Source organism: Notamacropus eugenii, chromosome 1 (genome assembly GCF_028372415.1).
Source record: "Notamacropus eugenii isolate mMacEug1 chromosome 1, mMacEug1.pri_v2, whole genome shotgun sequence".
Taxonomy (NCBI): domain Eukaryota; kingdom Metazoa; phylum Chordata; class Mammalia; order Diprotodontia; family Macropodidae; genus Notamacropus; species Notamacropus eugenii.
In genome coordinates this window covers 648,872,123-648,885,233 of record NC_092872.1, presented here as the reverse complement: position 1 = coordinate 648,885,233, position 13,111 = coordinate 648,872,123, and the positions used below count along the sequence as shown (strand labels likewise).

At 35.2% G+C, this 13,111-nt stretch overlaps 1 pseudogene; it reads left to right on the top strand.

The window, feature by feature from the left end:
- LOC140519442 (DNA helicase B-like) overlaps positions 1-12,418 on the top strand; it is a 124,750-nt pseudogene extending 112,332 nt beyond the window's left edge.
- The last annotated feature ends 693 nt before the right edge of the window (positions 12,419-13,111 follow it).

Sequence of the window (13,111 nt, the reverse complement as noted above, 5' to 3'; positions counted from 1 at the left end):
TGTACATTGTAATCCTTCTTCTATATGCTCTACTGTGTCCCCAACCCCAAATTTATGATGTGAAGAAATACTCTTCCTATTTTGCAGGTCTTAAGTGTCATTGAGCTATATGGATGTATCATCTCTTGATTTGGAAGATGATAATATTGATGGCAGTTTAAATTCTGCCATATCCAAAAACATCAGACTGAGGCCATCAACCAAAATTCTAGTTATAAAATGTTTGAATTTTCATATATTTGTTGTTACCCTGGTTTAAGAAGCAAGATTGTTCAATCCTGTTCCTTGATAGAAAATATCCATCCATAATACAAAAAGTTAGGAAGGAAATTCCTTGAATTAAAAATATCTACAATTTAGCAGAATCTGGGCTAGTTCCTTTAAAGTTTCTTCAGGAAGACTTCTGTTGATCTGATCATGTATTAACTAATCTTGTGATTTGCCTTGATCGTTAAATGGTTTTGCATTCTAAGATTCCAAACTTCAACTCTGCTTTATAGATCAGTAATGACAGACTAAATGATTATTTTATATACATGGACAGACTACAGAATAGCCAAATAATTATCTCTTCAGCACTTCAACTTAGTTTAGCTGATAAAATTCATGGCCTGTGTTTGTGTGATAAAGAACAGGTGAAAAGTTAACAATGAAAACTGCGAGATTTATATATCCCAAAGACTGTCACCTGAACCTCATCTCTCTGTTTTCTAGTACTAGTTTGAGGAAATGAATTTAATTTATAAGACATATATTCTCTGCTTCCTCTGGAAAGTGCTGAACACTCATTTCTGCCACTAACAAGTCTGAACTATATACTTTACACTGGGTTTTGCAGCTTCTTTTGCTTTTTTTTCCTGTTTGTTCTCTTCTAATGATACAAATTCTTTTTGTTTATTTCCCACCAGCTGGACCCCAGCTGGTATTTGCAGAGTCATTTGGCCATCCCCTCTGCACCAAAGCAAATATTTGTTTGGCACCAAGGAAGGAAACAAACATTTTTCTCTACTGGCAGAACAAATGTGCCCACTAAAGAAAAGTGTATAAGTATAGCAAAAAAAAAGGTAATTTTTATTTTTGTCCCAGTAGTAACAGAATATATATATAACACATACATACATATACATATCTATGTGTATATATTTATGTGTTCATGTGCATATATTTATATGTGGATATGAATATGCATGTATGTATGTGTATACATGCATGTACATATGCATACATATATGTACATGTATATGCACACATACAGGATGTGTGTATATATATATATATATACATACACATATACATACATACACATATATCCATGCATATATGTACCTGCCCACTTTGCAGAGAGATTTATATACTTGCTGATCAACTATGCCTAGGATAGGGGAAGCACAGCCAGTTTAGGCTCAAGGATTCCTGAGGAAGGTATTGATAATAAGAACTCAAGGAAAAGTATGAGGGTAAGTCCCTAGAAGCTATTTGGTTAGATGAGCTAGAGATCTGTGCTGAGGTATCTGAGTCAAGTCAGGAATTGGGTCAGGCTAGAAGCATGGAGAAAGATTTCTTGTTTTCTAATTAATTAATTAATTAGTTAATTTTAAGTTTTCAACATTCATTTCCAAAAAATTTTGAGTTTCAAATTTTCTCCCCATCTCTCCTCTCTCCCCACCCATAACATCTTGCATTCTGCTTACCCATTCCCTCAATATGCCCTGTCTTCTATCACATCCCTCCCTTCCCTTGTCCCCATCTTCTCTCTTTCCTTGCAGGGCAAGATAGATTTCTATAGCCCATTACCTTTATTTCTTATTTCCCAGTTGTATGCAAAAACAATTTTCAACATTCATTCCTAAAACTTTGAGTTCCAACTTCTCTCCCTTCTTCCTTTGCCACCAATCCCACTGAGAAGGTGAGCAATTCAATATAGGCTATATATATGTAGTTTTGCAAAACACATCCATAATAATCATGTTGTATAACACTAACTATATTTCCCTCCTTCCTATCCTGGCTTTCATTTATTCTATTCTTTCTTTTGACCTTGTTCCTCCCCAAAAGTGCTTACTTCTAATTACTCCCTCCTCCCATTTGCCCTCCCTTCTATCACCCCCCACACACATTTGTCTCCTTCTCCCCTACTTTCCTGTAGTGTAAGACAGATTTTCATACCAAATTGAGTGAGCATGTTATTCCCTCCTTAAGCCACATGTGAAGAGAGAAAGTTTCACTTTTTCCCTCTCACCTCCTCTCTTTTCTCTTCCATTGGAAAAGCTTTTACTTGCCTCTTTTATGGGAGATAATTTGCAACATTCCATTTGTCCCATTCTCCTCCCAATATATTCCTCTCTTACCCATTAATTTTATTTGTTTAGATATCATCCCTTCTTGTTCAATTCATATTGTGTTCTCAGTCTATATATGTAGATAGATAGATAGATATAGATATTATATATATATATATATATTATATGTATGTGTGTGTGTCTCTCTCTGTGTGTGTGTAATCCCTTCAACTACCCAAATACTGAGAAAACTCTCAAGAGTTACAAATATTTTCTTTCCATGTAGGAAGGTAAAAGAGTTCAGCTCTAGAAAGTCCCTTATGATTTCTCTTTCCTGTTTACCTTTTCATCCTTCTCCTGATTCTTGTGTTTGAAAGTCAGATTTTCTATTCCATTTTGGTCTTTTCATGAAGAATGCTTAAAATTCCTCTATTTCATTGAATGATCATTTTTCCCTTGAAGTATTATACTCAGTTTTGCTGGGTAGGTGATTCTTGGTTTTAATCCTAGTTCCTTTGATTTCTGGAATATCATATTCCACAACTTTCAATTCCTTCATGTTAGAAGCTGCTAGATCTTGCGTTATCGTGACTGTATTTCCACAGTATATGAACTGTTTCTTTCTAGATGCTTGCAATATTTTCTTCTTGACCTGGGTACTATGGAATTTGGCAACAATATTCCTAGGAGTTTCTCCTTTTGGCTCTCTTTCAGGAGGTGTTCAGTGGATTCTGTCAATATTTATTTTGCCCTCTGGTTGTAGAATATCAGGGCAGTTTTCCTTGATAATTTCATGAGAGATGTCATCTAGGCTCTTTTTCTGACCATGGTTTTCAGGTAGTCTCATAATTTTAAAGTTGTCTCTCCTGGATCTATTTTCCAGGTCAGTTGTTTTTCAGATGATATATATCACATTACCTCTTATTTTTTCATTCTTTTGGTTTTGTTTTGTAAATTCTTGCTTTCTCATAAAGTCATTAGCTTCTATCTGCTCCATTCTAATTTTTAAAGAACTGTTTTCTTCAGTGAGCTTTTGAACCTCCTTTTCCATTTGGCTAATTCTTCTCTTTAAAGCATTCTTCTCCTCATTGACGTTTTGGGCCTTTTTTACTATTTGAGTTAGTCTATTTTTAAAAATGTTCATTTCTTCAGCATTTTTTTTGGGTCTCCTTTAGCAAGTTGTTTACTTACTTTTCATGATTTTCTTGCATCTCTCTCATTTCTCTTCCCAATTTTTCCTCCATCTCTCTTACTTGAGTTTCAAAATCCTTTTTGAGCTCTTCCATTACCTGTGACCATTGCATATTTATTTTGGAGGTTTTGCATGCAAAAGCCTTGACTTTTAGATCTTCCTCTGAAGACCTAAATTGTTTCTCCTCATTTGGAAGATGGAAAAAAATATCTCCTCACTAAGAAAGGAGCCTTCTACAGTCTTATTTGTTTCCCCTTTTGGGGTATTTTCCCAGACAGTTACTTGATGTTTGAGTCCTTTATCAAGAGATAGGTATAATCTAGGGACCTGTAAGTTCTCAGTTCCTCCAAGGTGGCACAATCAAGGGACAGGAATTTACTCCACTCCTGGTCTGTGCACTGGTCTGGGAACAACCAAAAAACCTTTCTGCCTAGAATCTGCAAGTAGAATTCCCTCTCTACAACTTCCTCCAACTCCACTACACCATGGTCCTCCTCACCCCAAGGCTGAGCTCAGGGCTGAGATTCAGAAGCTGCTCAATTCCCCCAGGGTCTTTAGGTGGAGGCCTCCCAGTATTGCCACTCAGGGCTGAGATTTAGATCAGCCACTCAATTCCCCTAGGGGTTTTAGGCAGAGGGCTGCAAAAATGGATGCAGTGGCTACTTCTTGTGGTCTAGACCACGTTCCCTTCTCCAGTGTGAAGGAGCTTTCTTACTGACCTTTGATGCTGTCTTTGGTGTTTTGGGGTTGAGCAATCTTGAAACTGATGCTGCTGGTGGCTCCCTGAAGCCTTTTCTGGGTGCTGTACCTGCCTTGATGCATGGCCCAAGCACTATGCTCTGTGTCTGTTGTGATAGACCTTTCCTGTCAGCCTTTCTGGCTGTCTTAGGATAGAAATCTCTTTCACTCTGTTGTTTTGTGGCTTCTGCTGCTCTAGAATTTGTTTAGAGTCATTTTTACAGGTGTTTTATGGGCTATGTGGGGGAACTTCTACAGGTCCATCTTTCTACTCCACCATCTTGGCTCCGCTCCCCCAAACAAATTTTTAAATTATCTATCCAAAATCCATTTTCTAGGTCAGTAATTTTTTTCATGAGGTATTTTACATTTTAATCTATTTTTTTCATTCTTTTGATTTTGTTTGATTGCTTCTTGCTGTCTTGTAGAGTCATTGGCTTTGACTTACTCAATTTTAATTTTTAAGGAATTATTTTCTTCAGCCAGCTTTTGTACCTCCTTTTCCATTTGGCCAATTCTACTTTCAAAGGAGTTATTTTCTTCAGTGGTTATTTTTCTCCCAGTTTGGCTGATTCTATTTTTTAAGTTCTTTTCTTCAGTCAATTTTTGCTGCTTCTTTTTCTAAGCTGTTGACTTTTTTATATAATTCTCTTACATAAGTCCCATTTACTTTTTTTCTGCATATTTTACTTGATTTTTAAAATTTATTTTTGAACTTTGGCAAGAGAAATTTTTGGCCTTGAGACCAATTTATATTCCAATTTGAAGACATTGCAAGTAGGCATTTTGAAATTGTTGTTCTCTTCTGGGTTTGTGTTTTTATCTCTTTCTGTCTCTTTGTCTCTCTATCTCTCCCTCTCTGTCTCTGTCTCTCTGTCTCTCTCTGTCTCTGTCTCTGTTTCTCTCTCTCTCTCTCTCTCTCTCTCTCTCTCTCTGTCTTTCTCTCTTTTGCCATAGTTGCTTTCTATGGTTAGGGCTCCTTTTTTGAGTTGAGTTCTCCTCCTTGAGTACAATAGCAAGCTTCTTGCACCAAGGGCCAGGGGCCTTGTGACTTTTTCTGTACCTGGGCCTCTAGGGCTGGTGGCTTGCCCACCACACTAAGGTGGCCCAGACTAGTTGCGCCTGTTGTGTCCTGGGTTCCAGGACTGGTAGTTTGCCTGCTATGCTGGGGCCAGTGGTCTCATAGATGGCCTGCTGAGGCAGAACCTCAGGGGTTTGGCTGTTAATATGTGCTGTGTCTAAGAGTATCCTGCTGGCCATTTTAGATGCCACCTGCACTGGGCTGCACTCCACTTTTACCCAACTGGAGTAGACCTTTCCTGAATTTCTTCTAAGTTATCTTGTGCTGGAAAATTGCTTCACTCTGTCTTTTTGTGAATTCTGTCACTCCAGAATTCTTTTCAGAGGCTTGATTTCATGTTGTTTCTGAGGGAAGCTGGGGAGGGCACAGATAACATCCTGGCTTCTCTCTGCCAACTTGGTTCTGGCCCCTCACCAGTTTAGACATTCTAGGAGGTTAAGTTGTGATGAAACAGCCTTCCTTTTAAATACCACCCATTAATGTTTGGCTTAGAATTTTCTGAACAGCTTCCCATAGGTGTGCAAAAGTATACCTTATATTTAAAAGAACCAGACATAGGGTTTCCAACTTCATGAAGGTAATAGTCTTCATTTCTTTTAGCCCATAGTTTTCCTGAGTTAAATGTCAGAATTAGTGTTTCATCCTCTAGGCAGCTATGGGACACACCTGGGGTAGGGAGAGCATACTATTCCCACATTCTTTGCCCTCACAGATATTTATTTGATTTTCCTCAGAAGGCAGGGTTCATAGGACCCAGTCCTAACTTTCTGATGCCACTAAACTCCAAGTGTGTTGATAAGAGATATAGTAGTTTAGTTGGGGAATTAATGATAGGAGCCCCTTACCAAAATACAATGCCTATATTTTTGTGTGTACACACACACACATACAAACATAATATGGTAATATAGTTTTATATATATATGTATATATATATATATATATATATACACATATATACACACACATATACTGCATATGACTGTGTATAATTATAATCATATTTACATACATAGTATATTAGTATACATAATGTGTATGTAAGTGTATGGAATATGCATATATATATGAATATACATGTGTATATACATACACATGTGTATATATATAGAGAAACCTTAAAGGATGTTACAGGTTATCTCCAAATATCAACTGTTTTTGTCCTTGTTGATTATTATGTGGATAGCTAGTTCTTAAGTCCTTTCATTTGGATTATAACTTTTTTCAGTCTATAAGATATTGGAATTTCCTCTGAAATAAACTAGATTCTGAATAGACTTAAAATCATAAGGTCACTTATAGTGGGGTAGGTATCTAACTGGAGGAAGAAGAGTACATTTTGTTACTGATTAAACTTTAAAATTTTACATGAAAAAATTTAAAATAAAAATTATTTAAAATTTAATTGCAATTTTGGTCAGAGGAAGAAACAAAGAAAAATGAGATAGGAATATATAATGATGATAATCTATATCTCATTAGATTGATGAATATATTAATAAACAAAACATCCATAATGTACTCCTTAGAAGATTGATTGAATACGGTCAGAAGATTAAATGGTCCTAGAAATAAAGAAAAATCCTCATGGGAGTGTTGCAATTCAATTTAGACTTCATAGACTTCCCTAACTTAGCAATAAGCACTCATGTACCTCTTGAACTTCACTGAGGTAGTTTTCCCTGACAGGTGTGGCTTTAAGCAGTGTCATAATATGGGAGATGTGAACGGATACACCTGTACTTCAGAAACTTTGAAATTTATATAAAAAAATGTTTTGTCAAAATGCTGAGTGAACTTAATGTCATACAATTGGGGGCAGAGAGATAGAGTTTTCTGGTTAGAAACTGAGGAGGTGGGGCTGTCACTAGCAACTGGGGTTTCATGTAAAATAAAGGTTTCATATAAAAGGTGACACGAGGTTAAAGTCGGAGTGGTCTATGATAAAGAATTTTGGGATTTCATGTGAAATGTAGTTTGGGTTGGCAAAAGTCACATTATTGGTGATATTATTTTTGGCCCAATTCCACACCTTTCAACAAACCAGTCTGGTATAGCCATCTACCAAAAAGGAAAAAAGTAAGGAATGAGTGTAATAAAAGGGTACAATTTCAATTCCTTTCCAATACTTGTTTTCTTTCTTGTCTCCTTTACTAAAAAACAATATTAGATAAGGCTGAGTAGAGAAACACATAGATTGATCTAGAACTCTTATTTTTTTATCTCCCAAACTCTTGGAGTGATAGGTGGACCCTAGAATTGGAAAAGAAAATAAATGAATAATTTGACAAATTTGCATATGAGTCACCTGCAGAATGTAGGGTAGTTGATCCCCCAAAAGAATGCCAAACATGATGCTTGAGAGGAAAATAAATATCTATACTATCTCCTTCTAACTATAATACACACACAGATGTGTAGATAGATATGTATGTGTATAAAATATATGAATATAATGTGTATATATGTACATATATATGTATACATATACACAATATGTATTTAGATATGTGTATATGTGTGTGTATGCGTGTGTGTGTGTGCATGTGTGTACTCATACATACACATAACTTTGATCTACTGGCAATAAAATAACTGAATAATTGCAATTGTTCTTAATTTTTATTTCACTTGATGGAGGCCAAACAGCATGTTGACTTCTGAGAGTGAAAAAACAATGCTAATACCTCTATTTCCTTGTGACATAATTCTGAATCATTATATTATTGTCCTTTAATGATCATTAGTAGAAAGTGGCTGAAAAGCTGCCTTTACTGTAATTTGACCAGAGCATATAACTCTCATTCTCAGCAATTATGAGTTTAGAAACCAAATGAGGCTCACTTCATCTTTGAAAAAAATATTTCCCAAACAGAAGTTCCATCTTCCCAGGAGCTGCAGTATGCTAGTTTTCTGGGTAATTTTTTAAAAGACCGAAAAAATACAAGGTAAAATAAAAAAAAAGCGTTGCTATGGTTGTTGTTTTAATTTTGAAAATCGTCCAGATTTTCACCCTTTGCTCCTTAAAGCCACTCATTAATTGCCTAATTCTCCCCTAGATTTTTTTCTGGCTGGACATAATGTGAGTGCTTATTTCTGATTGCTCAAGAAGAGAGGTAAGAGTGTAATTGAGAGGCAATTCCCCTGCTGCAATTCAAGGTATCAATCACAAATCAAAATCACTAAGCACTTCATAAAATGCAGTTTGTTTTCAAACCACACAACACAAAATCCATGGGAGTAGATTTCAACTGTACCAAAGAATAGGAGGAAAAAAAGGTAAAGGATTCTTAGGAAGAAATAGAGAATTATCACTCAGTATAACAGGTCACTAGCTAATGTTTATTTTTTTTTCATCCCAGTGAGAGCATTGATTAAATAACAATAAAAAGAGACTACACAATATTCATAATATGCATCTCATCAAATAGAAGCATCTGGTGTGGAATATGTCCAAAAGTTATAATCAAATGCCTTAAATAATATCTCAGAATTATTGGAGTACTTCACACATACATGCCCACACATATATGTACACAAAATCAACAAGGTACAATTTGGAGCTGCAATCTATCCATTCAAAAGAATGATTTTACACTATGTTTTAAGTTCCTTACATTTTGTAGCTCATTATGGTTTCACAATATGCAGATAATCATTTCCCACAAAGTTAGCCACTGGATCTCATATTAAGAAATTTTTGGGTGGGGGGAGGCATCTTAAAGGCTATCTAGTCTAGCCCACTAATTTTACAGATGAGAAAATACTGACCTAGAGACATTTGTTGACTTGCCCAAGGTCATATAGGTATTACATTATCTTGATGTTCAAGAAATACTTGTTAAGTGAAGGAGCAATTCATTTTTTACTATATTTTTCATTTAAAAATATTTATTTATTTTGAATTTACAACATTCAGTTCTACAAGTTTTTTGAGTTCCAAATTTTCTTCTCCTATATTTTTCACTTTTAAAAACTCCTGTAAACTATGTGGCAATTGGATCTTGGCATCTGACACAATGGACATGGGTACAATTTTAAATACAAAGTTATCACAAAAATCTCACAAAATCCAGCTTACATACTCTTCCAGGGTAAACCTGAAAACGTCAGCATCTGGACTGCATTTCTTTCCCTCAAAAGTACTTTCAATTCCCCTGTAATAATTCAGGTTAATAATATACTAAAAATAATACCAAAATTTTTTTGATAGAGCTAGAAAAAATAATAACAAAATTTATCTGGAAAAACAAGAATATCAAGGGAATTAATTTTTAAAATGCAGAGGAAAGTTGCCTAGAAATATTAAATCCCAAACTATATTATAAAGAAAGTCACCAGAACTATGTCATACAAACTAAGAAATAGAAATAAAGAAATATATCCACCATTACAGGTGGATTAGTGAAAGAGACTAGGTACCTGAGACACAGTAGTAAATGACCATCATAACCTAGAGTTTGATAAACCCAGACTCCAGCCTCTGGGATAAGAACTCATTATTTGACAAAAACTACTGAGAAAACTGGATAAAATAAGACACAAACTAAACTTAGCTCAGAATCTCATACTTTCTATCTACCTACCAAAATAAGGTCAAATGGTTACATGTTTTGGATATAAAGCATGATGTCATAAACAAATTAGAAGAGGAATACTTTACCCATCAGATCTATGGAGAAGGAAAGAATTCATGACCAAATAAGAGATAGAGATCATTATGAAATGTAAAAGAGGCAGTTTTGATTATATTAGATTGAAAGGTTTTGCACAAACCATGTCAATGCAATCAAAATTAGAAAGAAAGTCACCACAGGCTTGGGGCAGCTTGTGATCTTCACTTTCACTAACCTGACAATGGGGGATCTTCTGATGTTGCAGGGATGGTTGCAACTGAAGGTTAAAACATCACAAAGTTTTTAGATAGCTTCCATTTGTTGATTCTTGGTGGAAAGTTGAAGTAATAATAAAACTTGTGGCATCCTGGTACTTCATTCTTGGATTGCCATCTTACTTTTTACAAACAGACTTATTATTCAGTCAAAGATGTATTTGTACACATTTTCTTTTGGCCTGTGAATTTCAAGATGACTTTAGATAGAACTTTTTAAAGTGGGGATATGAAAGATCAAGTTTTCACAATTTGAACTTTGAAAATCTTCAAAAAGCATTCAGATATTTTAAAAAAGGGTGATGGGTTCTCAGAGGGGAAAAATGGAAATTCTTCACAGGAGAAAAAAAGTTTATTGAATAAAAATCCAATTCCTTTACAAAGAATGAGAACTTTGAAGTTTCCAAAAACAGTGGAATTCTTTCCAATCCTTCTGCCTCAGCATTTTCATGGTTTTCTGAAACTAGAACATCCTGAGAGCTTCTTCAAAGACTTGGAAGAGATCCTAAATAGTTGTCCATGGAAAGCTGACTTTGGTAAAAATAACCTTAGGAGAACTGAAGCTTATTAGATGTGAAGCAAGTTGACTTGCATTTTATCGGTATGAATTTCTTTTCCAAATAATGAATAATTTGGAGAATGCATTAGTGACATATAATAAACTGAAAAAGATATGTAGAGAGTATGGTGTAGTAGTAAGCACTCCACCATACACAGGGGAGCCTGCTGCCACAAGTTCTTTGATCTGCATCTCTTAAAGGAAAGACAGCTTTTGAGGGATTTACAATTACTTTAATCAAGCATAGGTATCAGAGAAAATCAAAATTTCAGAGAAATCAAAAATCAACAGACAGTGCTTCCAAACTGCCTGACTATTTACAAAGATACTTCTTTACCAAGGAGGGAAGCACCAACATCTGGGTTTTCAAAACTGGGGAACTTCTTAGCATCTTCCCAGAGTCTCATCTGGTGCACAAAACTTCTTCCAAAAACTAAGCCCCAAAGTAAAACCTCACCCTCAGAGTATTTTTACACTTTTCAGAGCCAGAGGGCATAACTCTCTAACCCAGTGCCTCAATAGAAAAAACAAAAAGTACTTGGGAAAGCCCTTCAAAACAACTCCCCTAATCAAGCTTCTCTTAATCAGCAGGCCCATCAATGGGTGAGGAAGTTAATCACATTCAAGCAGAAGCATTATACTTCTTTATTATACTAAAACAAAAACAGTGAAAGATCCTACTTTGCTTGGCCTCACATATGGGCACACTTATGTTAAAGAAGGTGAATTAAACTCTCTGGAAAGGTATCATTTCAAGATGTTCAATCATTTCTGAAGTTATTAAAAATATTGAGATAATGACAATTGAAAAGAGTGTATCTTTCTTAATAATCTTTATGAATCTGAAAGATATTGCTTCCTTGCTACATGACTTTATGACATTGCCATCATGGAATTTTAAATAGATATCAAACTTCTTGCATCTGTGGAGACCAGGAAATCTAAGCATGCAGAAGGAGATGATTCCACAAATACAAGTAAACCTTAGGAAGAAAAATTAGAAAATGATGCTCATGCAGAGCCATAGTTACCAAGTTTTTCATTCTGATTAATATGAAATTGATTTTGAAATGCCAAACCAAGTACAACTGGAATAGAATTAGGTGCCTGCCCTGGAAATGATTTGTACTACTGATGTGCCAGTTATCAGTGGGAAAAGTGGCTGTGGAAAAGTCACACTTGTTAGCCTTCTCTTTAAGTATGTGGAGCAAATGGAAGAGATAGAAGTGTGGAAAGCTTGTGAAAACTCTGAGTAAGACTGAGATACATCAGAAGAATGGAACACTCTTTTTCATCAAAGTGAATGGAATGGTAACAAACTTAACATGAATGTTATTTACAGCATCCATTGATAAAGCCACTGATTTACTGAGAGAGAAGACTAGCCTTGCTGCTTATATATTACATCAGGTAAAATACAGCTTCCATTCCTGGAAGAGAATAAATGAGAAATTGAAGTACAAAAATCCATGGATGTTTCTTCAATGAGAGTTCTTGTTGATGAAGGGAGCTACTTCTGTGTAGCAGTCTTCAGATCAGTTTTAAACTTGTTGCATAGGCATGCCAAGCTTGTAAACTTATTATCCTTGGTTACCTCAGACAGTTACCCAGCATTTAGTCATGTAACTTGCTGGACATATTTGAGACTCTCAAATCAAGAAACCGAGCAAACAACTAATCATATACCAGAATCTCAGCTTATTGTACATAAATGTAGTGTAATATGAGTTTTGTGCATCTCTTAAAAGTTATTACAACTCCATGCAGCATTTTTCTTTCACTCATCAGAAAGGACATAGGCTGTGAAAGCAATACTATGTATTCCATTTGAGATTTAGTGTTTCTAAATGCTATAAAATTTAATAATTAATCAAAAGTATTTATGTGCCAGGCACAGTTTGAAGTGCTGAGGAAACAAATACAAAAAGGGGAAGAGCCTGTACTTGCACAGAGCTTACATTCTAATGGCATTTGGTTATGTATCTATGTAGATAACAAAGGAAAAGAAAATACCTATAAATCAAAAAACAAAAAGTAAAGCAGACAGCTGGGAAATAATCTTTACAGCAAGTGTCTCTGATAAATGACTCATTCCTCTAATACATTGTGAACTAAGCAAAATTTATACAAATACAAGTGTTTCCCCAATTGATAAATGAACAAAGGATTTGAACAAGCAGTTTTAAGATGAATAAAACAAAGTTATCTATAGTCATAAGAAGAAGTACTATAAATAGCTTTTGCTCAGAGCAATGAAAATTAAAACAACTAAAACCTCATACCTATCAAATTAGTTAATATGACAAAAAAAGATAATGATTAATGTTGGAGAGGATTTGGAAAAATTGAGACATTTACGCACTATTAGTGG